Here is a 27,563-nt window from a genome sequence, read left to right as displayed (position 1 = left end):
ATAAAAACACCTTTTCCGTGCACTGGAGCTTTGAATCGATTAGAATCCAAAATAGCTTCACGTTCTCCTCTCTTTTTTTCTGGTCGTCGTCGTTTTATTGTTTTGACCCGAGGTTCTGGATGTCTGCTGAACCAGCTAAGCGGCCAAACTCGAAGGGGAAGAGAGAAACCACAGAAAAGGAGGCAACGACAAAAACACGACCAAAGAAAACGAAACCACAGCCCGGGTTTCTTCGAGGCCAGGTTGGAGGAAGAGATGTGGAATAAAAACAACTTGAATCCCGACCCAATAATTATTTTATGGGTACGTGTCTAGCGATACTATCATTATCCATTGAGCTGCCGCCCTCCTCCACTTCTGGCACACCTGACGGGACGACCCTTCTTCAACTCTTTGAAATCTTCTTCTTCAAGTTATTCATCATCTGCCTCAAGACCCTGAAATTAAACCACGGAAAATCTCTTCCCTACAATCTGCCTTCCCACCGGGAGACGAGTGACAGAGGCCCACTTCCCATAGGGTTCATTTTCATACACACCTTCACTTAATCAAGTTTTGAAAATCTCTCCCACACCTTGTAGGGCAGCTTTCTTTCCTCTACTTTACAGACCACAGACGAAAACATGTTTTTCAATCGTCGTTTCGAACCCCGCCGTTGAGTCCGCCTTTGATCCGCCGTTGTTACGCTGAAAGTTAATAAAGATGACATCTCTCAAAACGCAACCTCAACCTCCTCAAAGTCACCACTGCCCTGGGGAGACGATAATCAAAGTGCGAGATGTTGTTATTTTGCTGTTAAACTCAATTAATTCAATTACGCATATGCATATTTATGCAACGCCTCTCGTAATTTGCTGTTTGCTCTTCCCCCCTTGGTGGGTTGTGGTCTGAACACTGGAAGTGGGGTATTGAAGGGGGGAGGTGGGAGGATGTTCGCGTGTGTGGCGAACGATATGCGTGCCGACAATGAGTAATGTTGAACATTACCGACACCAACTGCCTTCCCCCTTGGGATGATCGCATCTCGGTACGCGGAGGTTGTGGGAGGTTAGCGAGGGAAGTGAAATTAATAAGAAATTTTGAGAGCATGTAAACAATATTTGGCAAATTTTTTTAAACCGTGATAGGAATTTTTCATATCGTTATACAATAAATGTTTATTAGTCGACAATGGATAAGTTAATTTTTGATCTGATAAAGGCGTAAAAAAGAATAAAAGGTGAAAAAATTAAAAAAGGGTAAGCGTACAGAAAAGAAAATGGAAGAAAGTTTGCCTATATATTCCTTATGTCCTCATGTTGCATTATTGATTTTTTTTCGTTAAAGGCCTGTTCAAATAGTGGTAAAGATGTTTGTTATAAAGTTTATATGAATTTATGGAACTATTATGAAGATCAATTTAAATTCAATTTAAAACATTTTCAACTTTTTAAGTTAAGAGATTGTAGATGGGCCATAAGAGCATTCATAATTATATTCATAAGAAAAAAAAAAAAAAAAAACTAACTTACCGTTCATTTTTGCATTTTCTTTCAGAACTTACTCCAACCGGTCAATTGAGCAAAACAGCATAACATAAAAAGGTAAGAGAATACCAGTCTCCACCACCCATCTCATCACGTGACCCTCCCTACGCATATACATACCCAGAACGCCCCACCAAGGCTCATTAGAGCCGAGTATAATTAAAGCTATCCACTTCCACATTCCTGCCTCCCCTCCCCTGTTGCTGCCCCAAACCGGTAATGGTTGCACTTTAATCATTCCCGTCCCCCCATCCCCGTCTTGGTCACAGTCTTAGTCTTAGCGCAAGATCTTCGTCACCGAACTCCATAGACTCGGGCTCGCAAGCAAATCTAAAAGAAGGGCGCGCAGACTGACTGACTACCAAACAACAAAAGAAAAACCAATCAATGGAAACGCAGCTCATTGATGAAGGGGGGAGGTGGTTCCGGGGAAGACACTAATCATTCCATATAATGGACCCTAATTGAGAATACCCGCCCCAACCAACACTGCTCCGGTTCAACTTGCGTCCGTCCTTTCAGTGTGATTAACAATTAATCTTATTTTGCTAATGAATGATTGACTGTATTGTATGCTGGGGCACGCGTGTGTGCGTATGAATAAGTTTGTGCCAGTCTGTTTGTTGTTGTTGTCATGAATGGATTAATCCAGAAAAGAGAGAGGATAGAAAGATATTTTCACATCATGAGTTAAAGATATTTTTGGTTTTAAATATCACGTAATTTAATTATAAAAAAAACTTATTTGTAACTTTTGCTAAACCACTACACACTTTATGATATTTTTTTTTATTTTGCCGTATTTTGTGAAAATCTTTGTGGTTTTTTGCCTTTATTTTATTTAGTTTGTTTAATATATTTTGGCCGATACTACAATCATGTGTTAATATCTTTTGTCGTGTCTCACATAAGTTTTTCATTATTGCTCGTAATTTTTAATGTATTTGCATCATTTTAATATTCGGTTCAACACTAAGTTGTAATCGCCAAAGTAAAAAAAATCGTTTGATCATAATTAGGGCTAGTTATTTTTCACGGCAAGAAAATTGAAAATTCGCGCCATGCCAATTACAAAAATTTGGAATTTCATGGCAATTTAACGGACTATAAAATCTGCTTTAAATAATGGCAAAATCATTTTTAGAAAAATTGTGTTTATTGTTAAAATAAGCAGTAATTCAAGTTTATCATCCGACTAAAATATCGATGAGTTCAAATTAGTGAAATATAAAAAAAAAATCGTCAGCGAATTTACTATTGAGCTATCTTAATTTTACTGAGATTTAAGAAATTAAATCAAAATAATTTGTTAAAATAACTTAAAAACGCAGCACATCCCTAATGACAAATAATCATCGATTCTTTTTCTGATTATTTGTCGTTAGGAATAAGTGTAATATATTTTTGCGTTTGTCCGCAATACGGAAATTGGGGTATTTTTAAAAAAGTTTAGTAAAAAAAGCTTTCATAATAATTTGTTTAACGTTTGGTATTTAAAACTCCAGAAAAATAAAAAAAACATTGTGAAATGATGAACGAATATTTAAAAATATATATTGTATTTTTGACTTAATAACCCAAAATATTACAACATTTTCCAATTTTCCACACAATATATGCAACTTATACATCGTAATTAAACTTAATTTTACAGAGATTTAAAAATAAAATACTTCCAGCTGCCTTTTCATTCATTAAAGTTATGATTGACGATATTGACACATTATTTTAAGATTTTTATAATTTTGTATAAAAGAAAATGTTTACGTGTTAAAACGCATAAAAATTTTTTTAAATTTTAATAAGTTTGGAATTTTTGAAAAAATAGTAATTTTTGGGAAGTTTTTACCAAAAGATGTTTCCAAAAATCATTTTTGGATGTTAAATTAAATTTTGAATCAAAATTGTGAATTTTTAATAATATACCACATTTTGTGATGGAAGCCATTTTTGGCCGATACAACTTTTTCATTTTTGCCTTCCTCACCTTACTGAGAAAAGGCTATAAAATCATTCGAAAAATGAACTTATTAATTTGACCTCGTAGACCCTCCTTCACGTATACATATCGACTCAGAATCATGTTCTGAGCAAATGTCTGTGTGGATGTATGTAGGTGGGTGGACAAAAAAATTGTCACTCGATTATCTCCGGACTGGATGAACGGATTTTGACCGTATTAGTCTCATTCGATCCATCTTGGGGTCCCATAGGTCTCTATTTAAAATCAGCAAGTTTAGTTAAGTACTTCAAAAGTTAAGCTAAAAAACGATTTTGGCGTATGTCCGGAAGATTGTAAAAAGGTGGTTTTTGCAAGTAACCCTATCATGTTATACATTTTAAAAAGACCTTTCCAATGAGCCCATAACATCGAAGATCTGATAACCCTTTCAAAATTTATTAGCACTTAAGTGTTATTTATACACTTTTAGGAGGCCGAATTTCAGATATTGTGATAGAAATATTGTCTGAATCTTCCATGCAAACTATCGTTGAATAGGTTTTTTATCAGACCTTGCCGATGAGCCAGAAAAATTGAAGGTCTGCGAACCCTATCAAAAGAAATGAGTAATAAAGTTGATTTGTTAAACATGTTAAGGAGGAATGTTGCTATTTTTACTGAATATATTGACTTTATGAATGTGAGGAAGGCACCAACCACCTAAAGGTGGATTAAGTAACGTTTTTTTAAATAGTATCCTCGAAAAATTTTATACAGTTTTCTGTTTTAGACATCGTTGATTTCAACTCTGGTTGAGATATTGCCTTGAAGGAGGAAATAATTGATGTTAAAGTTCTTCAATCTTCCACACTTTATAATATAACGAGCAATTAAGCAATTCTTTGGTCACCTTATCAAGAGTCTCAAAATGAAAACTACAATCGGAACTGGAATGGAATCATGTTTGTTAAGTAGATATCTGTAAAAACTTTTCCGATATTCCGTAGAGTTTAATAATTGCAAGACTGCAAAGAATTTAAGTGAAATATTTTAATCTTTTCAAACTTTCGATTTATTTACTTTTATCAAGGTACTTCATGAAATGTAAATCAGCCAGTCACAATGCTGTTACTAACTTGATTGAAATATGTAAGAAGATCTAGTCAATTAAATTGCTGAATAGCAGATTGAGTTTTTTTTATTGATTTGTTCAACCATTTTCATGTCAATTACCGAGTACATCCCCCTCGGCTAGTCGATACGAGTGATAACCATGACTTGGATATCTACAGCAAACAAACACACACACTCATAAATACTCACACACCCATACGTTTCATACCTCTCAGCCAAGATGATATCATTATTCGCCGCGTATTGTAGAGAAATCTGGCTTAATGAAATTTTACGCACTTCAGTTCGGCGGTTACCATCCGCCACAACCCCTCGTCTGTTCTCCCTCCCCAAGGCACCTCCAGGCCAGATATCAGACTACGGGTCTTGAACGCCCCTTCGGGGGAAGTCTGTGAAAAAACAGCCGACTCACCGCTCGTTAGACCTTCCTCAAACTCACACTCACTCACACACGTACGCAGAAAAGTGATAAATCATCCCAAATAATAATAACGATAATTCTCATCGTTTTGTAGATCGTTAGGAAATGAAATTGTAACGTCGCTTGCCCTATCTTGCGTTGCCTGCAGGGTTGGTTGTATTTTTCAACAGGGGTAAGAAGATTCAACAGATTTTCTGGGAAGAAAACCTAACCGGAAAGAAATTTAAACACTTGGAATTTCGTACCTAGCCTCTAATCAGCAGATTAGAGCAATTGCCAAGCCCAATTGCACCAAGATGGTCATTTCCGGTGTGAACTCCGGGAGTAAAACGGTACATCCGGACAAGCACGCGTGCTACGGCCAGAACTCAACAACAAAAAGTGGGAGAGATCATCTCTCGATAATCGTTTCATCCTACAACATGACTAAACATAATCGCGCACTATCGGGAAGGCGACGGCGGGATGACTAGTGGCAAATCGATTGACGCGGCATGTGTGTGGTTCCGGAGGGGGCCGGACCGGAACGTTTAAAAGTTTTTGCTTGGTTCGAAAGTGTGGAATCATCGTCGGCGACGTTGGTTTTATAGAACCGGCATCTTCGTAATCGTTATCTGGTTTTGTTTGCATGGGAGGCGGACTGGAAGAAGTGTGTTAGTCACAGCTTGGTCGTTAGTTGGTCAAACTAGGTTCAGCGATTAGTGAGTCATGGGTTTAATTATTTGATCAATTGAATAATAATTTTTTCAAGCAAAATAGATAATGCAAGAAAAAAGAAAGTTTGATATAAAAAAGTGTTCAAACAGTTGTATTAAATTTCTATCAAGGTTCCAAAATTTTCTACAATATGTTGTCTTTCAGACAACAGCAAATTCAAACCTACAATGTGATTTGCTTCAAATGGTTACAATTTTCGGTGGATCCAGTGGAAAAAAATGATTTTTGCATTTTTTCCGTTCAGCTTATTTTTATATGGTTTTTATAAATAACTTTGTTTCAATTTCTTACTATTTCAGAAATTTATGAAATTGGTGGAAAAATCTCAGATCGCAGCAGATAAAAAAAAATTAATTTTGAAATAACAAGCAAAAGTTTCAACATTTGCATGGAAAAAGTGTTTTAAAATGCATTTTACAGTAGTTCAGTTGTTTTGCTATCATTAGTTTAAAAAAATGTAAGACTTGACGAAAACTAAAATTTTAACAAAAAAAAAACATTTTGCGATATTAAACATCGACAATTTTTAAAAATTTAAAAGATTTTTAAATCAGTCCAAACATGCTAAAAATGATTCTGAACACAGAAAATAAAATTTAAATTGGATTCAGCTGATTTAACTTCAATTTCCATTGAAATTTTGAAGTTTTTAGAACAAATATTTTGTTTGCCCCCTGATTTTATGGGTTTTTTCAATGGCGATGTTTTGAAGCAGTTCTTTTTGCCAAAAGTTTCTTTTAAATTCAAGAAATTGATTGCTGAAAAAAATATCGTTTTATATCAAATCCGAAAATCTGTTTTCAATCATAATCAATTTGCGATTAAAATATTATTTTATGTCAATCTACTAAAATTTTCTCAAAAGCTTGTAACCTGACCACGATCTTCATCTGCTCAGGTTTGACAATCGTCGACCGCTTATCCCACAGAGAACCGTGAAGGCAAATCTTTACAGTCTGTAGGCTTATGTATTGCACTACACTTGCACAACAGAACAACACCACAAACCTCACCACGACTGATCATACGCTATCACGATCGTTTGCAACAGATGTCCGTACACTGCGTACAATACCACCTCGCGTACGCACTATCCGCGAGAGTTGAACCTACTGTTCGCTCACTGAGGGTATCTGCACCAATGTTTACCCCAATCATCATCAGCATTTGCGATTACCTGAAAGTGCACACCTGTGCATGGAATGACCACGAGGGAAGACTACATTAACTACCTGTGCGACAGTCAAAACGGAGATCAACATTAACACCCACGATCACCGCATAATCTCAATTAATCTCCTTCAACCAACCAGTCCAGAATCGGTGGACCGGTATGATGACCCTGAGGGCTGACCTCACTTCGCTCACGTTGCTCTCTCGCTCAGAAACGATAAGCCCGAGGATGACCCCGAAGATGACCATCGAACCCGATAAAACCTACCACAAGCTCTAATACCACCATCAGTTGGCAGTTAACCATAAAGCAGGTCACCTCGCTAAACCAATTTCGCGTCTGCAAGAGGAAACAAAAGAGTGTGAAGAAGATCTACAAGTTGGATATTTGTGCCGCGGGTTCATCGACCTGACTGCTGTAAGCAGAGTCCCGGGAAAATGGTGGATTAGTTCTAACTTAATTGTTTTATCTAGAACGCAGCTTTGAGGCTGAGGATCGGGACGGAGTGATTTCGCGGTGAACCAAATTGAACGCGATCACAATAGAGCAATTGGTAATCTTTTGGCCGGACTGTGGTCTGCGCCTCACCTAAGCGCCAAAGCTTTATTAACATGGCTTGTGCGCGTGCATCGATGCAGTAAGCAGGAGTATTGATTGAGATCGGCCCTATTCTTCTCTTCCAAACATGTACTACAACTACAAAATGGCGGCGGCTGGAACGAACGCTGGTCCACTGGAGTGGATCTACGCCGCGCTTGACTGGGTCGCTGGTGTGCCCGGAGAACCGGCTAGGAGTCGGTGGCGAGATGGTGTTACGACGGGCAGCTGGTATGACGGCGGGTCAGGACGACCAAGCCGACGAACGAGGGCGTGAGAACGCCGTACCACAGACAGCAGCGTCGAGGGATTTACACTTTTACACTGACACATTTACACTTAGGTTAATTCACTAATATAGGTTTAGTATGACCATCTTGTCCGTACGTTTAAAACGGCCTGATGAAGGCGCCTCTTTGAGTGCGATTAAATGGATCCAATCATGATAAATTCTTGTGTATTTCTGAATTTTTCCGCCCTTTTGGGCCAAATAAAACTTGAAAAATTATAACTAATGATTTTATTGTGCACTGCAAATATTCTACTTTTTCGGTTCTGGGTGTGGAGACGGGGAGAGGATCTTAGGAATTTCTGCTCAGCGGACGCGAACCTCAACAACTGGACTTCGTGGTGCGGGAAGCAGCGTTTCTGGTGAGTTGTGAACTTTTGTTATCCAAGTCTCATACATGTCTGGTTAGCTGGTGACAAGCTCTTGAACGAAATTTTTTTTTAAAAAACACTTAGAAATTTAGTAAATTGGGCAGTTTTGGCATGAAAAATACAAATTGCTAAAAATCATTATTGAAATATATTTTTCAAGTATAACCTTATAAAAAATCTACAAAAACTGTTTTTTTTTAAATAAATCTTCAGAATTTATTAAATGTAAACTGAAAAGAAAAATATACAAAAAAATGCTTTTTTCAAACAAGTAGCTTTGCTTTGTTCACTTGATTACGTTAAAATCCTGAACGAAATTCAATTTTATATCACAACTTCTATCGAAATGTTATACTTTTCAATTTTTTTTGTGGAATTGTTTCCGGAATAGAAAAAGAAATGTGTTTAACTCGTTTCAAAAAATTTTTCTAAGCACTCGTCTAATTTTTATTTATGCGCGACTGGAGCTGAATAAATCTTCATTTTGCAACTTATTTTGCAAACAATTTTTTTTAAAGAGATTTATTTTTCCAAATTATCATTATTCCTTCAAATTATTATAAGCGAGACAACCAAAATTTCATCACTTTTTGCCATAGTACCTATAGTTAATATTTTTTGTCATAAAAAAACAAATAATTTTTTTAATGTTATTTAATTAGAATTCGAATTTAATTGTTTAAAAGTGAAAAAAAAAGAATTTGTTTCTACAACGTATCTCCGTGCATAGGAAATGAATATGCAAAGTTACAGCAAAATAAAATAAAAAAACAATTATTAATCATTTACTGTAACTTCAGAGAATTGCTAAAAAAACCAACACGACTTGAATAATTCAAATATTATGCTGTTATCATGAACTTGTAACGAAATTTTAGAGATAAATAGACATAACAAGTTACAAAAATAGGTTAATAACAATATTTTCTCGTAAACAATCGTAAAATTTCTCCAACTTCACAAAAAAAAAAAGTTAATGATCTAGGTCACACGCAAAACTACTGCAGCTGTCTCTGCCCCCGATTGGCCAATTACCGACAATTACTCTCTCATTATGTCACTTTCGAGGGCCAAGCCCAGACTCAGCTAATCACAGCAGCGCCCCGCAGGCAAGGAGGAGAGGGCAAGTGAAAATCGGTGCAATTATTTCATTTTCGATAATTGCCCTACCCACAGCAACGGCAACAACAACAACAGTGAGGCAGCTGAAAAATCATCACCTAGTCGTTGAACAGCAGCAGCAGGTTTGGCCTTCCGTTTGAAATCACCCTGGTGGTGGTCACTTGAAGATCTTTGGGTAAACATTTTGGCTACTCGAAAGGTGGAAAAAAAGTACCTCCTGAATGAACACAAAATCACTGCTCAGGTGGGGTTACCACGACGTACCTCGAACCACCTCTTCAGCAAGATCTCTACCAACGGTAATAGGTCTAAAACAGGTCTTGTGGGTGAACAGTGTAGAGGAAAAAGTGCAACTCACTGGAAGTGAATTTCTCCTCCACTTCCGCCAGAACTAATAGAGCTCCCCGCACCCACTAGGTTGGTGTTGAACTGGGGCACAAAGTGGTGTGTTCAAGAACCTACGCCGGTTCGCCACGCACGGGCTGGAGGTGGTCCACCACTTAAGGTGCCATGGGCGCGTTAACATCGGTCGAGCAGACTCCTCCGACTACCTTCTTCCTCCTCTCGTGAACACCTCAAGTACGTGCTAGATAGCGTGTAAATATTTATCTTTCCCATATTATTTAGCACTTTTTTCCTCCTCTCTCTGAGCTCTGAGCCGTTGCAGCCGAGTCTCGGAGAGCTTCACACTTACTCACCCTCTGGACTGGTCTCTGAAACGTCCTCCACATGTGCTGGGGAGTTTCGCTTGCCTTTGGGTCTGATTGATGGGGGGAAACCTCCTCCCCCCCTCCTTCAACCCACTTGTACGGACAGCCCACCACACTCGGGCTATGGATGATGAGTTGTTGGTGTGGCTCCTTAATGAGGTAATCAATTGACTCTATCAACTTCATTAGGGCAGGTCTTTTGTGCTTTCTTCGTTTATTTTCTGCTTGCTTTTTTTTATCTCCCCTCTTCTAGGGGCAGGTGTTTGAGTAGCACACACACACACTCGTACTACTCATCATGTCCAAACATGGGTGATTGGAGATGATTGTGTGTGCTGTTGGGGAAGAGGAGGGGGCGCGCGATAATTGGGGAGTCGAGAAGAATGGCCCAAATGAGCTAATTGAGCGTAATTCTGGGAAATTGGAAACCAGGAAGGTAGTTAGTTCATAAATCATGTGGGTTAACTGTTCAAGGTCGAATAATTGGACATGTTTTGGGGTTGAAATAATGGGAAAATTCTTGTAGATAAAACTATTCATACTAACAACGAAACAAGTATCTCATTTATATTAAAAGTAATACCAGTTCAATCTAATAAATGTTAAAATATATTCCGTAAATGCTTCTGAACATGTTTGGAATCATTTTTGTTAAAAAAGCAGTACCATTACAACACATACTAGATTATTTTGAAATGTGTCATTAGCTTAACAAAGTTATGAATTTTGGGCACAGATTTTATTCAAAAAATGCTCATAAAAATGCTAATTATCGAATTAACATTAAAGGTTTCTATTGATATTTGTTTGGAAAGTTTGCTTTTGAAAACATGTTTTGTTCATAAAATGAAGCAAAATGCAAGGAAAAATGCGTTTTTGTAAAACAATTATTTTTATTTATTCAATTCAATTCGGTTTTATTAATGAATAATCAAGATACAATCAGTTCTTTTGCAATTCATAACAGAGTTTTGGAGTTCCTTTCAGCTGTGTGTTGCATCATAATCCATTTTGGAACAATTATTTCTATTACTAAGGCACTACAAGAGCAAGAAATTTAAAAAAAAAACCTGAAAAAAACTTGCTAAAATTGCAAAGGAAAAGGGAAAGAAAGAGAAAATGCTTATAACTAAATCACAGTATTCCATCATTTATTTTTATTTAAAAGAGCAGAATATTTCACAAAAGTCATTTTTTTAATAATGAAAGTCAAACCAATAGTTTTTGAGATATTGCGTGAAGAAAAATGTGAGCTGATTAGATGACAATACACAGTGCTCCAGATCGCAAAATTAAGTGGAAAATGTATTTTTCGAAAAATTGTGATGTTTTGGAGCTCAGGTGCCTTCAGACGGAAAGGGGCAACTTTTGGTAAGTTTATCCCGCTTTTTTTTTTATTTTGACCGCTGAATGTGAATCTACCTTCAGAATTGAGCATATAGTTGGACAATTACCGAATTTCGTTAGGGTGGTCTCATACACTTTTCCCTTGAAAATAAGACATTTTAAATAAAGATATATCGAGTTTAAAGAATAAATTTGATTTTGAGTGCTAGATCTCCCCTTTGTAATGCAACCTGACGCCTGTAAATTAGTCTGAACTTTTTTTTATGATATTTATGTTTAAAATGGCTGTAACTTTTGACTCTTTAAGTCCAAATTAACTTTTTGGAGACTAAAAATGTTTTTATTAAACTCTAAAAGTATCTGCAATATCACTTTTCTTTTAAATTTAATCCATTATTGCTACGTTCGAAAAACTAATTTTTGAAGGTTTGCTCAGAAGCTTTCTCTTAATTTGGTCGTAGAAGGCGTAGTTTGCTGATAAAATGTTTGTATCTTCGACAAAGTTGCTTGGATTGGCAAGCCCAACAACTGTTTAGAAGACAACAAAATCCCAACAATATTCCTCACGTTTAGATTTTCAAAATCACTCAAATTCACAACCAAACCAAAGTTCCCTTTTTCCATTTACAACAACTCTTCTGAAGACTCAATTTCCACTTAATTGTTCGATTTGGATCAATGTGCAATGAGAGGGACTTATTTTCACAAAATTTAAACGTCAAGAGACTGTTTCTCAGCAACCATTACTCTTATCAACAATGTCATAGAAAATATTTGTATGCAGGTTTTTTTTCCTTCATATAGTATTTTTTTAATAAAAAAATCTAAGCTTTTTTGTTGTTGTTTATATATTCCAAAAATCAAATTTTTACAAAAGATTTTGCACCAGCCTTAACTCAATCGCAAAATATGCCTTTTTTAAGTCCCCTGAAATGTACAAAAACTCTGGAAAATATAATAAATATGTATTTTAGAAATTACTAAAGTCAATACAAAATCTTGTTTTTTTTTCGTTGCATCTATTTTTTCTAGAATTTCTTTGTCATAACATACAACTATGCTGAAAACACCAAAGCGATAAGAAAATCTCTTCTCAAGATACAGATTTTCGAACATTCACATGCCTTTAAAAATTTATTGAAAACTTGAATGGTAAAAATGATTCTGCAAAAAGTCTTTTTTTACAAAATTTCATCATACAATGTAAAACAAATAAAAAATCTAGAAAAAAAGCAAATTCTAGGGAATAACTTTTATGATGCATGTTTTTAAACAGCATCAGGCTCAAGAATTTTTTTCAACTGACTTTATGTATTAATTATTGAATAATTATTGATTTTTTGAAGAAAAGTATGATTTTGACAGTTTTGAACAGGAATGTTCATGGAATTAGTTTGTAAAGCATATATTTGTTATTAGATTTTTTTCATTATTGAAGATGTTTATTTTCAAAGTTTTTTCTTTGAAAGGCTCAATTTATTACTTCAATTGCTATTCCTTTTTCACACTACCAAGAAAAACATTCACGCTTATTTCACAACTAACTAACTGCTCAATACAACTGCGTGTGATTCCTTTTTTCCAATCCTTCAACTATAGAGAGCGACCCTTTGGAACGAGAAATCGTACTTTGACCTGGTTTATTATTTATGAAAAAAAAAAAAAACATCTGCTTAAAAATACATCAGACCGGTTGAGTGTCCTACGACTGATGGTGGTCCTTCCCTGCCCTTGCAAGTGTTTGTGTGATTGCAGTGTGCTGCGGTAGGGCTAATCGGTACCCCCACTTCCCCTTCGTCTAATATTATCCTTCGGCTGTCCATCATCCTCGCGCTTCAAGGAGCCACTTGAACTTAACTAGAGACAGAACGATTTTGCACTGTGAAAAAAACTTAGCTCAAACTTGAATTTCTGATGAAAAGATATGACAATATTATTTTTACTTTGAAAATCACATTTTGTTATCTTTGCAAGTAATTTCGAAAAATCTTTTAAAAAATAAAGACTAGAAACCGATGATTAACAAAGTCTTTTCAACCAAGATTTAACCCACATTTTTTCCACCAGTGCAGGGCTCGATTGCGTGTGTGTGCGTGAGTGTGGACGTTTTGAGGGGGGATAATTGCTGTAATCATTGTACATTAGCTTCAATTTGTGTTAGACCTCACTCGTCGCTCACCTGCCACTTCAAATCGATGCTTGTGTGCTCTCTTATACTAACTGACATTTTGGTGGTTGCGAGAAAATCGATTTTTTAACTTTGAATTACTGTTTTTGGGAAACTATTCGACAAACAATTGTCCTAATAATTTTAAAGTATGCTCCTGACATAACTTAAAGACATGGTAAAATATGAAAACTTTTGAAATGCAAAAAAAAAATTGGCAGAGAAATTACGAAAAAAAATCACGCTTGCAATTAGCACAAGTGTGTCTTGAACAGTGATTTGTATGAGTTAGCACAAACGTGCACAGAGCAAATTTTGCAGTTGAGCTAAAATGCTTCTTCGATGGCAGAGTCGTGTATACTTCCAACGTGGCACTTGGTACAAAAGTGCGCAGAGTCATTTTATTGTTAAAATAGTAGTTATTGCTTGTTTCAATGTTTTTTGCGTAGTAACTTTGAATTGTTGCTAGTTAAGGAACATTTTTCTCAACAAAACTTTTTTAATAGACTTGTTTATCATTAAATTAATTGTGAAAATTGCAGTTTTTGAGAGCAACTACCGTTAAAACTTGAATTTTATGAAGAAAAACTTAGTGAAGTGTAAGGTTTCACAAATATAAGTATGATAATCCATGAAATAGCTTCAATAAGACCAAGTATGACGAAAACCGAATAGATCTACGCTTACAAACAGAAGAAAATGATTTTGTAAAAACTTTGAGCTAGTTTATTTTATTGCCATCATGTCATACGACCTTTTTAGAAATGCGAGATATCCAGGGCACAAACCCTAGAACTGTTATGGTAGATTGCAGTTAGAACAAGTGTGTCTCTTGCAATGGATTCTTGGTTTGTATCGAATAGAACAAAAGTGCTCCAAAAAAATCAATGCTTAGTCTTTGAACATGGACGACCCCTACAGTTGTGCTAAGTGTGCACAATTACGTGAATGATGTTGTTGCGTGTTTTTTTGGTTTGGACGACCCCTGCAGTTGTGCTAAGTTTGCACAACTTCTTGAAGGGTGTTTGAGTTGGATATTTGGGTTAGGCTAAGTGTGAGATTGGTTAGTGGATGTTGTTGTTACGTAGTTTTTTTGATTGGACGACCCCTGCAGTTGTGCTAAGTGTGCACAGCTACTTGGAGGGTGTTTGAATTGAATATTTGGGTTAGGCTAAGTGTGACATTGGTTAGTGGATGATGTTGTTACGTATTTTTTTTTGGATAGGACGATCCCTGCAGTTGTGCTAAGTGTGCACAACTACTTAAAAGTGTTTTAAATTGGATATTTGAGTTAGGCTAAGTATGAGATTGGTTAGTGGCTGATTTTGTTACGTAGTTTTTTTTGGATTGGACGACCCCTGCAGTTGTGCTAAATGTGCACAACTTCTTTAAGGGTGTTTGAGTTGGATATTTGGGTTAGGTTAAGTGTGCCATTGGTTAGTGGATGTTGTTGTTACGTAGTTTTTTGAATTGGACGACCCCTGCAATTGTGCTAAGAGTGCACAACAAGAGTTCCCAAATGAACCGGTTAGGCGAGGTTCACCTATTGGTTCGGCTTAAACCTCCCTTTGTGGTCCAATCCTGATTCAGTGAACCATTAACCATTCGTTACACCGTGACATTCGTTACACCGTAAAATTCGTTACACCGTAACATTCGTTACACCGTAACATTCGTTATACCGTAACATTCGTTACACCGTAACATTCGTTACACCGTAACATTCGTTACACCGTAACATTCGTTACACCGTAACATTCGTTACACCGTAACATTCGTTACACCGTAACATACGTTACACCGTAACATTCGTTACACCGTAACATTCGTTACACCGTAACATTCGTTACACCGTAACATTCGTTACACCGTAACATTCGTTACACCGTAACATTCGTTACACCGTAACATTCGTTACACCGTAACATTCGTTACACCGTAACATTCGTTACACCGTAACATTCGTTACACCGTAACATTCGTTACACCGTAACATTCGTTACACCGTAACATTCGTTACACCGTAACATTCGTTACACCGTAACATTCGTTACACCGTAACATTCGTTACACCGTAACATTCGTTACACCGTAACATTCGTTACACCGTAACATTCGTTACACCGTAACATTCGTTACACCGTAACATTCGTTACACCGTAACATTCGTTACACCGTAACATTCGTTACACCGTAACATTCGTTACACCGTAACATTCGTTACACCGTAACATTCGTTACACCGTAACATTCGTTACACCGTAACATTCGTTACACCGTAACATTCGTTACACCGTAACATTCGTTACACCGTAACATTCGTTACACCGTAACATTCGTTACACCGTAACATTCGTTACACCGTAACATTCGTTACACCGTAACATTCGTTACACCGTAACATTCGTTACACCGTAACATTCGTTACACCGTAACATTCGTTACACCGTAACATTCGTTACACCGTAACATTCGTTACACCGTAACATTCGTTACACCGTAACATTCGTTACACCGTAACATTCGTTACACCGTAACATTCGTTACACCGTAACATTCGTTACACCGTAGTATGATTACACCGCATCATTCGTTACACCGTAGTATGATTACACCGCATCATTCGTTACACCGTAATATTCGTTACACCGTAACATTCGTTACACCGCAGTATGGTTACACCGTAGTATGGTTACACCGTAACATTGTTATACCGCAACATTCGTTGCATCGTAGCATTCTTTACACCGTGACATTCGTTACACCGTAATACACCGCAATTAAAACATTTTTTAAGTCTTGTGCACACTTAGCACAACTGCAGGGGTCGTCCAATCCAAAAACTACGTAACAATAACATCCACCTACCAATGTCACACTTAGCTTAACTCAGGGGTCATCCAATTAAAAAAAACTCTGCCACTAAATAATTATTTGACACACTTCTTCTAACTTACAACTTCTTCACGTATCCAAATGTGCACACTTGTGCTAATTGCCTTCCAAAATAGTGCTCCATAATATTGCTCAAACTAGTAAGGACACCTGGCAATTTACCATAATATTATAGTGTAATCGTATTTTTATGGATTTGCGTGTTTTCAAAAGGTCAAGCCATGATGAAAAATAAGAGAGCACATCCATGATGCGTTCGAAAATGTCAGTTAGTAGAAATGGTTGCAGGGCGATATCTCCGCGTAGGAAACGAATTTTTCAGATCTCTTAGAAGCGTTTTGCAGGGAATTTAATTAGCTAAAAGATGGCATCATTAACTCATTTTGGCCCAAAAGTCAGTTAGTACATCAGAGCACAGAGGCATCGAAATGTGGTTGAACAAGAGAGAAATAGTTAAGGGGAAGAGTACGGGAAGGGGGAGGGCTATGATGGTGAGAGCGTAATTTGCGTCCAAAAGTGAAACCACACACAGGCCGTCATATTGGTGGCCTGAGTGTGGTGGTATGATGAATGACATTCGTCAACAGCTGGGAAGGGGAGAAATCCCTGAGAAATGCAGGGTGTCTTTGACTTAGGTTTTACCATACAGATTTTTGGAAAAAAAAGTTTAACTTCAAATCTATCTATGTGCAAATTAGCGAGTCTAATCGGATGACTTTCTAAAAGGCCTCAGCAAATTTTATGTTTTTGTCCAGAAAAATATTGCTCAAAAATTTAAATTAACATTTTTGTTTTATCTTGAATTGTACTTTTTTTGTGTCTAATTTTTTAAAATTAAGCTTGGAATTCGTTTTTATTATTTTTATTCGGCACTTGTATTGAAACAAATACTGTTCGACACTGTTTTGATAAATAGCTCAATAAACGGCTAGTGCAAAGAAAAATCATAATTTTGAAAATTGTTGCGTAAAATACTATTATAAGATTTTATAAGGTTCCCAGAATGTGCAAATATCTCAGCAACAATTTTGGGAAGTGTAATTTTCATAAAATTCTATAGAGAAACTATAAGTCAAAGTGTGTATGCGTGCAACATGGAGTTAAACCTTAAGAAGTACGTGGAAGTACTATGGTAACTATACAGCAACTAGACAAAGAGTTTAATATTGCACTTAATATTGCATATTTGGCAGCGCAAAAATGTTCACAATTCATTTAAATATTTTTTTTGTTCAAGCCTTACTTCTAAAAGGTCTATTGAACATTTGCAAAGGTATCAAGGCTTCAATTTCTAATATTTACGTCTGAAAAATCAGAAAGTTTTTTTTTTACATTTTAATGTAGCGTTTTTCGAAAAATGTTGTTTGTTTTTTTCTGCAATTTTCAAAATATATTTATATTTATAATACTTAATGAGGGAAAAGAACCCTGAAATTTCTTTTTCCACAAAGCAAGAAAAAATCATAAAATTTTCCTTTTTTTACCACGTTGGTCGGACTCTGCTTGTAGAAATACAGCCTCCTAAAGCAAATATTTGAAAAATTCTTAGTGCCAACAAATAGGTAAGTGAAAAGTTTTTATCTTGCAAAATCTCGGAAACTATTGGTTCGATACTTCATTCTAAATTATCATACTTTTGTTAAAATTTTCTCCTTGTTTCAATAAAAATAATTTCAAAATTTTAGAAACAAGAATAACTTTTGAATGGGCTTAAAATTTAAAACAATTGGGCATTTTCAAGTGCTGGGCTTAATTTTAAAATTAAAAGAAATTCAAGATGTTAGGAAATTTTACAAAAGTTTCAAAATTGAACCAACATTTTTTCTAAATGTCGAATGATGAATTCATAAGAGCTTACAAGAAAACACTGAGAAAAACTCATTGATCACAAATAGAAGCTAAAAAAGGTGTATATCAGCAAATCAACAAAGTCAGAAATGAAAAAATTGTAGGATTGTTTCTCATCTTTTCGAGAATCTGGGTTTTAAAAGGGTGATTATCCTTCATAAAGTATTTATTTTAAAACCGCAAAAAAAAAAATTCTCCGAAACATAAATTAAACACCTTAAAATGCCGGTTTACTTTGATTTCGATTTCAAATGGTTTTCGAAATTTTGTTTTAAAATATTCTTTTTTGTGCCGTGAGTTTAGGTCACGTGCTAAAGATGTTATTTTGAAGTCGCTTGTCGCGTTGAAATAAGTTTGATTTTAATTCCAGTTTTGCCCTCAGTCTTAAATTTAATTTAAAAAAATCAAAGATCAACAAATCTTGCAATAATACTTTTTTCGAAATGAAGCTTTTAGTGATGTAACGTCATATTAAAAAAATCGTTGATTTATTTGTTTCCATACACCTTTTTTTTCTGAAAAATACTTATTATAACCTACAACTTTATCGAAGACACTAAATCGATAAAAAAAATGCATCTCCAGATACAGATTTTCAAATATTTATGTATGCTATTTTTTATGACGAGCCCGCAAATTTGTGAAGAGCCTTGTTTGTAAAAACTGATGATGCAAAAAATTTCATACAAATAAAAAAATGCAAAGAAAACTAAAACAAAAACTAAATCGTAGAAATGTTCCTTATAATTTCATCAATAATTGAGCTTATTAATTTGATCCATATAAAAAAAAATAAAAAAATCAAAATCTAATATTTTTGCGCTAAAATTTAAAAAATCATTGCAGTTTAAACATTTTGACGAAAAGACATTCGTAGTTACTTGCCTTTGAGAACCAAAAATCGAACAATTAATTTTTAATCCTACCCAATCACCAGCTTATTTGAACTAGCGCCATCAATCCGTCATCATATTCCTAACCAAGCCAATGATGAGGGCGGCAGGAGGACAGTTGATGTGATAAACATATTTACCCAGAACATGTGTTCCGTGTCTCCTTTTTTTTGGTTGGGGGACAACCCAGTCAGTCGGTTGGCTGGTGGTCGCCTGCAAAAGGTTGATGGACGTCAACTGCCCGGCGGCGGCGGCGGCGCGGCAGCTTCAGACGTCGACGCGTGCGTGTGTGACGACCAGTCCCTTCCCCTTAACCCCCTGTTCTTCTGGAGCATTACAGTTTGGGGAAGTGTAATGATGATTGTCGTGACGTGACTGCCAGGGTGAAGGTCGGACGTGGCCTGAGGTGGGGTGGGGGAGAAATCGTTTGTTGACTGTGTTTTGTATTTTTTTTTGTTGGATTTTTGCTTGAAGAAGAGCGATCGTCGAATTACGTTTAACATAATTGCTAATTCGTGAGTCCTTTGGCGGTATTCACGTTCAAAATGCCGGCTTGGTGATGGTCACGAAAGGGCGTTTTAAAACAATAAAATGAATTGTTTGTAATGATATATTTCATTAGGTTGTACTGATATCGTTTAGTTAACATTCTGACCCACTTAAGAAAGTCATCACTCTAGATTGATCCACAGGCATTCATTCCTCCTTACATTCAGAAACCACTTTTTTACATTCTCACATTCATCTCCATCAATTTAGCACACGGACACACAATGACGCTCGTTTCCAATTTTTCAGCGCAATTGAATGGGTGTCCAGCTGGAATTGAGTTCCTCAATCGATGAGTTGTCCGTTCAATCCACCCACGCATATTCTCTTTCTCTTTCCCGCTCAGCGACCCTCTCCTAAGGCTAGTCACGCGTGGGTGGGAAAAATGACTAATGGCTGTGTGTTACACACACTCACTCATGACCGTTTTTGCGCGTATGACGTTGACGTCGATTATGATTACTATCTTCATTCATTCAGCATCGACAGATCGAGGCAGCTGGTGGTTGGCCAGCGGCCAGTTTTCTCCGAGAGTCGTTTCCAGTGTACGTACTTGCTGCTATTTTGAACGGTGCTGCTGCTGCGTGCCAATGAATGGGGTTTGGGATTGGGACAGTATTGGTCTGTGTAACCATGGGAGCATCATCGTATCCAATATTATACAGGGACGAAGTTTTGGTGTTTGATTTGACTTATGGTTACCTCAACTTTTTAATAAAACTGTCTTCCGTCCGTTTTAAAATTTTGAGTAAAATTTGACATTTTGTCGTAATATATTTAAAACCATTAGTCAACTAACTTTTTTCCATCAGTTTGTGGAACTGATCAATTTTTAATTTTTTTTAAACTAACGTCATGATTCGAATTCCCGGACGCTTAGAAACCCGGACACTTTATCTTGTTTTATCAATTATTTGGATATAAGTTCACATTATGAATGTCAAAACTGTGTTATTTGATGAATTCCAACATCAACTTTCATTTAAAGTTTGTTTGAACGCTGTAAACAATTAAATATGCCAAAACAATTAAATACAATAAAATTATAACTTTACCAAAAATGCGAAACATTTCACTTGAAATATTTCATAGGCGTTCGATGCACCGGGAAGGCAAAGCAGAAATTTATGGTTTCGATTTCCTTAAATTCTAACAAATGTTTATATAAACTATCAATTGTTTTGATGTTAACAGCTTATTTGAGACCTAAAGAATGCCATTCACTAACATTTCAGTCCAAATTTGTGCGATTCATAAGTTAAATCGAGTGTCCGGATTTCGAATCAGCTTTTATCAGTGTCCGGTATTCGAAGCACAACAAGTCATTTTAGTTTTAAATTTCTGATGAAAAATTGTTTGAAAAGACATATTTTGCATGCATTTTCTTGAAACTGACTGTTTATACTACATCCTTATGATATTTCTACATTTCCAACTTACCACAGGATTTTTTGCCAGCTATAACAAAAATGATAGGCTACTAAGTGTTTCATGACGTTAATGGATCAATATTTTCAGAAAATTGTGATTTCCTAACAGTTGTTGCAAGTGTTTTTCAAAGTTTATGTCCCCCCTTTAAGATTGTTCCGAAAAATCAAGAAGCAAAAAAAAAAATTGTTTTTCCAAAAACTCCAAAATGTTATTAGAAATAGAAGGCTACAGTCAACAGAAAACAATTTGAAATTCATTTTTCTGCTTTTATAATTATATTTAGCATTCTGGGATCGATCGAAAATAAACAGATTTTTTGTGAAATTGCCTTGTACAGTACAGCAAAAAGTTTAATTTTCAGTGAAAAAAAAAAGTCAATACTTAGATATTTTTAAAACAAATAGCAAAAAAAACTGGACATATGTAAAATACATTTAAAAACATTTTTTCATTCAAATGTTAATACCATGGCCCTTCGACTTTGGCCAGAGTCGACATAATCTGTTTATTTGCAACGGTCCTATAAAGTTTAATAAATATTGATATGTTTTGTTTATTCATAGAATTTGTTTTTCTTCGCTTGAACAATGTTTGACATGATGCTTTTTTTTCAACTGTTCACAAATTCCATCTTTTAAGAACTTTGGTTGATGAAATTTGGTTCTTTTATCATATTTTAAGTTTGCTAATGTCTCTTTTGTTTTATGACTCACACAGTATTTTCGAAATTTTGCTCAAGTAAAGTTTTACTCCCCCACTTTATTTGGTTGTGACTGCCACAGGACGATAAACCTAAATAATTTAAGTTACTGGAAAATTGTTCAGATTACATTACAAATTCTTTAAAAGTTATCTTAGAGGTAAGCCTGCCTGATTTTTATTTTTCCTTAAAAAGAAGTTTTTTTTTTTCAAGGATTTTGTCACCCCCTTCAAAACCCACCCGAAAATTAGGCAGCCAATTTTTTTTTCACTTTAAGAAAACAATGTTAATGCAAAAGGGGGTGCAATCAAAACGAATTTTCTTGGAGATTTGTTTTTTTTTTTTGTGAAAAAACGATTTAAAAGAATTTAGTATGGTGAGATTGTTTTAGAAATACAAGAATGTTTTATTGCTAGCATTAATGCTATTTGTGTATTTTTTATTTTATTTTATTTTTACTCTGTAGTTACTTAAGTATTGGAAAAAAAGCAATAGTGGGTTGATTTTTTTTAAAGTTATATGCCCTAAAATTCCATTAAAAATTAAATATGTTAAACGTTGTTAAGAGGCAGTATTTGTAAATATTGCTCGGTTTGTTCTAGAGGTCGTATCGAGGTGCTCCGATTTGGATGAAACTTTCAGCGTTTGTTTGTCTATACATGAGATGAACTCATGCCAAATATGAGCCCTCTACGACAATGGAAAGTGGGGTAAAACGGGCATTGAAGTTTGAGGTCCAAAAGACATGAAAAATCTTAAATTTGCTCGCATTTCCGTAAAACTTCATCAATTCCAACTCTCTTAGATGCAGTCGAAAGGTCTTTTGAAGCACTTCAATATGAGCCATAGACATCCAGGATTGGTTTGACTTTTTCTCATAGCTTTTACAAATTACTGTTAAAAATTGATTTTTTTTAAACCTTAATATCTTTTTGCAACAGCCTCCAACACCCATACTCCCATAGGTCAAAAGATAGGTAATTTCATGGACTATAAGCCTACGGAAATAACTTTTTGGCCAATCGCAGTTTTTCTCATAGTTTTTCGATTTTTCTATAACAAACATTTTACAACGTTAGTTTTTGCCCTGTAGGCCGCCATAACGGCACTTTTTGGTCTCAATTTTGTCATATTCGGAATCCTCGGACAATTTCACGTAAGTTAGAAGTATTGGAATTGTAATTTTGATTTAAAAAATAATTAAATAAAACATGTTTTAAAAAAGAAATAGATCTTATTTACCCTGTGATCAATACGTCAAATGCTGTATCAAGTAGGCGAATATCTGTTTTACCCCTAATCCAACAAATTGTTAAAAAATATTTTAATTCATTCTTAATAGAATTTTTTAACAATCAAATTTGCAACTCCAATACTTCTAACTTATTGAAAATTTTATTTAATTAAACTGGGAGAAAAACATGCTTATTTCTAAATGACATTTTGAATTTCCAAACAAAATTCACACCAACGAGTTGCTCCTAATGCAAAATAATCCCAAACTTTGCCCTCCAAACCTCTCGACAAAACCACACAGAACCAACCTCACAGCGCAAGAAGAACTTCATCATCAGTAGCACCAGTAGCAATAGCCAGCAAAAAAACTCGTTTCGCACCGTTTTCCCCCTCTCAACCTTACCCACTACCCCTCCCTGCCTCACCAGACAAACATATGTTTTAACGGTGTGACATGAATAACATAAATATCACTTACTTAGAGCAACAGCCAGAAGCCAGAATCAGAAGCAAAAGAAGAAGAAGCAGCACGGTGAGGACCCCAAAAGAGACCTCTTCGGCGCGATGTTTTCAACAGGAGTTCAGAGAAGGGAAGAAAAAAGTGGCCTAGCAGCATAAAGAGGAAGAAGAAGAGGTGATTTTTTTTCGTACACGTGTGTGTGCGAGCATAAATGATGGCACATAATCGTACAAATAAACAGCCAGTAGCACATCCAGCATGATGATGGCGGTGATATGTTGGGCAAAAAGAAGGGTAGAAAGGTGAATGAAGAGACTGACTGGCTGCCGGGTTGCATATGAATGTGAACATTTTGAAGAAGATGCTTCCAACGACGATCCCTTTTCCGAAAAGGGGGTAAAAGAGGTCTCTCCTTGGAATTCCCTTGCTCTTTGGCACCGGCCTCCAGGGGAAACTGCAGTGACTAACCGAATGACTAACTGAATGTGTGTCGAGTAACGAGATTATTGTTATTGTTTAATTTGCCAACCGGTTAACGAGCTGATGAATGAGGTGGTGATGAGATACTTGTACGGCGATGAGTACGAGTTTGAGGTTAGGCTTAATTGATTGTCAATTAGTCGTGCAGTTGTTCAACGAGAAGTGGTGAAACCGTCGAAAAGAAGAAACTATAATTTGCAGTGAAGACACCCAACTATTCACACCCCAAGGGGTACAGAGAGGACACCCACGTGAAAATCTACTGCTGCTGCTGCTGCCACCAAGGTGCTCATTATCGATTCAATATTGAAGCGCTAATAACCTGACAAACGGTGAATAAATAATAAACCGTCGTTGGTCGTCCCAGCGCTCCCACGCACCTCTCCAGAAGGTGTGGTCTAGCCGGACCGTACGACTATTGATAGTTGGCGTAAAAGAGGTGGTAGTTTGCTGACCAGTCGTAGTATTATGGATAGATCGGCACATTGCTCGTTGCGACTTTACTTGGTTATGGGTTATGACATGGTTCACTTTAGTTTTTGAATCAAAATATTTTTTTTTCAATTTTCATGTATATCATTCATTAAAAATATTATTAAGTTTGCAATCACAATCGGTGATTTTTCAGCTAAATTTTAAATACTAGCAATTTAACAATAAAAAAAATATTAATAAAATAATGTAGCTTTCTCTATTCTGTGATTTCTAACGTAGGAAGTCCTACATTTACAAAAGCGTTAACTTAAAACTAATTAACTATTGGATCAATGCAGCTGAAGACTGCAATGATTTTTGTCGAAATGCATCAATAATCTTATTGGACATAACATCCAAAGTGTCAACTTCAGAATCATTTTCTGAATTTTGTTCCGAATCCTCTGAAGTTTTTTCTTCCTGGTTGGCTTGACCAGATCGGCACAGCATAAAGCATTGCAGGTCTTAACATTTGTTCATAAATTTACAGTTTATTCTAAAGACAAAGTGTACACAGCAAAAAATCCGATGGTAAAATCGCATGCAAAAGCATGCACATCACCTTCGTCAAAAAAGACACTTAATATTACACGCTGCATGTACAATTTTTGTAAACACAAAAAAAAAAGTTGCAACAGACGGGACTCAAACCAAGCACCTACAGTAAGGACTGGCGCCTTAGCCCGCTCGGCCATCAGACCGATAAAAAATGGAAAGGATAAACGTATATGTGAGCTTGACATTTCGACAAAGTAGGTTTCCCATACTGATGGGCTACATATTTCATGGTGTGATATTACACAGAATTTCATAGAATAATGCAAAATTTATTTTACACCCAGGCCTTTTACACGCAGCTGGATTACTACTTTATTTGCTGTGTAGAATTCCTGTTCAAAGTGATCCTTTAAGTAAGGTTTATATCATCTTTATAATGTGATGACTTTTTGGTTCAAAATAATCAGCCCTTAGTTTATTAGGGAAAATAATAAGTTGTGTTTTTGCAGCATTTAGAGTAATTTTCCATTTTCTCAAATAAGAATTGAAAATTTTCAAGCTTTTTTGTAATCTTCTTGTGAAGACACCTCTGGCGGAGATGCTTGTATCATCAGCAAAAAGAGATTTCTAACACTCTGGGGGCAAATCGCGCAAGTCAAAAGTCAATTAATAATGTTTAAAATTAGACCTGAAATGCTACCTTGACAGACGCCGGCACGTACAGAAAAATGTTTAAATTTGCCGTTCTGATAGCATACCTGCAGGGTGCGATCCGTAATTTTTTCTTTATTATTTTTATGACATAAATCAGAAAATAAAACCTTTTCAAATTCGCAATCAAACCTTTGTGCCAAACACTGTCAAAATAAAGTTAATGTGTACAAATATTTTGAGTATGAATTTGATGATTCTAAGCTTCGGCATATCGGTTTCATTTGAGTTTTTGCAGATTTAAATGCAACGTTTTACAATAAAGAATTATATTTACTCGATTATTTTTATTTTTTGCCCACATGGACAAGTCAACTTCATTTCGCTTGGATATTTTAAAATGTTATTTACAAGAATTTAATCATTTTTAGAATTTCTAATCTAATCTAATCTAATCTAACCCTAGCGCAGCCAGTCTTTCGAGGGCATCCTGGAGAATGCCTTAGGTTGATTGACGCCTAGCATCTTCTTGTCATTATCAACATTTGCAGTGCGCCATTGCATTAAAATGCATTGAAACATCACAAACGTCGAAGCGGCCAGGCCAACTGTTAACCGCAAAGATGATTCGTTGAATTGGATTGAGTTTGAGCACGAGTGTTCAAACAGCAATACATTTCTGAATCTACAGGGGAGGAAGAAACGTGGGGATCCCCCGCTCACGTTCCTGTTTGTTTGGGCAATTAATCGTTGGGAGCACCATGCTAAGAAGTTTTGGTGCTCCGGGACCCTCGAGGATGGGACATCGAATTTCCGCGAATGCCCTGGACACTATTTGCCGTGGTTATAGCGCCACAACTCGCTCTGTGGGTGGAAAAATACGAATGAATTGAAATGAAAATTATGGTTTCGTGTCACTCAAAATTTCTTGGAGGAATATTCCCAAAATTCTGAATTTCTTTCAGTTTTCTTTGATCTTTAGTTGCAGAAAAACATGCTAAATGAAAGCTTATTCGATGAATATTCTTCCAAAAAAAGTTCAAATCATTCAATTTAATCAATATTTTATAAGGCATATTGGTAAATACTTTTCTAAGTTTTTTTGTCCCCTAGCTCTGATTGAGGTCGAAAAGGGTAGGGGGAGGTGGATAAACAATTATAAAATTGAAACTACAACATTCAATTTCAACGTTTCACTGTAAAAGTTGTTTAATTTTGAAGGGGGAGAGGGGAGAGACAAAAAGTTTGAAAAATATTTACAGCCTAACGCGAAATAGCTTATAAATACAATCATAACTCACCTCAAAACAAAAGATACCACAGTCCTAAACCAGACATGTCCAGCAAAGAACAATCTTACCTTGTGTCAACGTTCCCTTGACCAACCCTTCTCTCTGCCTCAGACAGCTGCTTTTCTCATGCCTCTCGCCTTTTCTCCAAATAGCGAAACGTCACCGGCTCGGCTGCACGAAATCACCTCCTCTCGGCCTGGCACCCTCTTCATGTAACAGCGGTGAGCGGGCCACTCGCCACAGCTCGGCTCGATAACCGCTCTTTCTCCCGTCCGCTCAAACCACCAACACACTGACGAAACAGGATTGCGTCGACACTCCTTGTCATCTCCACACCCCACCGTTTCCCACTCCTGGCTGACGTGAACTCCTCAGGATGGGGTAAAAGCAAAGGCGAGCTGCCGCTGCTGCGCCGCAGGCCAGTGTTGTCGCTTTATTCTGCGCCAACACTCCATAAGGGTGGCTGCACACTCGAACACACCATAAACACCACCGCAGAGCACGTTCCCCCCCACCCCCCTTGATTGCACAGCAGCGCGCCTCCGAGACGTGTCATCGGCAAACCAAAAAAAAACCCTACACACACACCAACACAACTCTCTCCTCTCGCCGATGCTGTCAGAAAGAAAAACGCGATGC

The 27,563-nt window shown here is 36.4% G+C and overlaps 1 protein-coding gene across 1 annotated transcript in view; it reads left to right on the top strand.

Moving 5' to 3' along the window:
• The first annotated feature begins 1,536 nt into the window (after window positions 1–1,536).
• The window catches only part of LOC120413859 (LIM domain transcription factor LMO4), a 361,145-nt gene continuing 335,118 nt past the window's right edge, over window positions 1,537–27,563 (top strand). Inside the window, exon 1 of the mRNA XM_039574817.2 lies at window positions 1,537–1,583. The gene's annotated coding sequence lies outside the window, so the exon portion shown is untranslated. The remainder of the gene's footprint in view (window positions 1,584–27,563) is intronic.

The sequence above is a fragment of the Culex pipiens genome, chromosome 2 (assembly GCF_016801865.2).
Source record: "Culex pipiens pallens isolate TS chromosome 2, TS_CPP_V2, whole genome shotgun sequence".
Taxonomy (NCBI): Eukaryota; Metazoa; Arthropoda; class Insecta; order Diptera; family Culicidae; genus Culex; species Culex pipiens.
This window is presented reverse-complemented; position numbering and strand designations above follow the sequence as displayed.